This window comes from Gavialis gangeticus, unplaced genomic scaffold (assembly GCF_001723915.1).
Source record: "Gavialis gangeticus isolate Ggan-Ray unplaced genomic scaffold, GavGan_comp1, whole genome shotgun sequence".
Taxonomy (NCBI): Eukaryota; Metazoa; Chordata; order Crocodylia; family Gavialidae; genus Gavialis; species Gavialis gangeticus.
Genome location: NW_017729032.1, coordinates 10,104,876 through 10,106,404, shown reverse-complemented (window position 1 = coordinate 10,106,404; position 1,529 = coordinate 10,104,876).

Sequence of the window (1,529 nt, the reverse complement as noted above, 5' to 3'; positions counted from 1 at the left end):
CATAGAGGGGGAGGATCACCTCCTTGGACCTGCTTGAGATGCATCTGTGGATGCATGACAAGGTGCGGTTGGCCTTCCTGACTGCATCCCCACACTGCCGACCCATGTTCATCTTGGCATCAGTGATGGTTCCAAGATCCTTTTCTGCCTCTGCACTGATGAGAAGGGAGTTCCCCAGCCTGTAGGTATGGTGCTGGTTCTTCCTCCCCAGGTGCATCATCTTGCACTTGTCAGTGTTGAATCCCATCCTATTCTCATCCGCCCACCCCTGTAACCTGTATAGGTCTGATTGCAGCCTATTCCTCCCTTCTAGCATGCCCACATCCCCCCACATCTTAGTGTCACCTGCGAATTTGAACAGGGTGCTTTTTACCCCCTCGTCCAAGTCACTGATGAAGATGTTGAACAGTGCGGGCCCAAGGACCGAGCCCTGGGGGACCCCACTGGCCACATCCCTACAGGTCAAAAATGACCCGTCCACCACCACCACCAGGACATAGAAAGACAAGGTTCTTTGGGTAAATCCTATGCCTTTTATTAGACCAACTCAAATATTATTTAAAATAATATAATATATTTAAACCAACTCAAATTTTTGTGCCCAAAATCTTGGTAAGAAGAATTTTTCCAACTATTTGAGTTGGCCTTAAGAAAGGTATCAGATTAACCCAAAAAACCTTGTCTGTCTTGATTAGTGTAATAATTAATTGCTGAAAGTTGGAAATTTTTATTTACCTACCTTGTAGCAAAGGGATAAGGTAACAGTCTTGCATCTTCTAAAGAGTTGCCAAAATAAAAAGCACCGCCCACCCCAGACTGAGGGGTAAAGGCCAAAATAACCTCTGATTTATCTGCTTTATTACTTATGCCGGCAATGCTTAGGTTGATCTGATAACAGGCAGATCTTTTTTTTTCTTTCTCTCTCAGATTGTTGAATGCCTTCAGCCTGATATCAAAATATACAGCACTCTGATGTGACTTAACAAGAGTTTGTAATGTCAGCATATGAAAGCTGTTTTCTTTTTTGTGAGTTTGAGGTATGAAACACAGAATTAACATCCTGCCAGTGAACAAAGTGGGAGTTTTGTCACTGACTTCACAAAAACTGTTATTGGGGCCCAAAGTGTGTCATTGGTCAATAGCTTTGTTTTCACTTTAAAGAAATTTAATCATAGATTCATAGATATTAGGGTCAGAAGGGACCTCAGTAGGTCATCGAGTCCGACTCCCTCCCCTGGGCAGGAAAGAGTGCTGGTGTCAGATGACTCCAGCCAGGTGCTTGTCCAGTCTCCTCTTGAACATCCCCAGGGTAAGGGAAAGCACCACCTTCCTTAGGCATTCCAGATTTGGGGAACCCTTACTGTGAAGAAGTTCATCCTGATGTCCAACCTAACTCTGCTCTCCATCAATTTGTGACCATTATTCCTAGTTACTCCAGGGGGTGCCCTAGTAAATAGAGCATCTCTTATTCCTTGTTGCCTTCCCTTGATGAATTTATAGGCAGCCACAAGATCAGCTCTCAGCCTTCT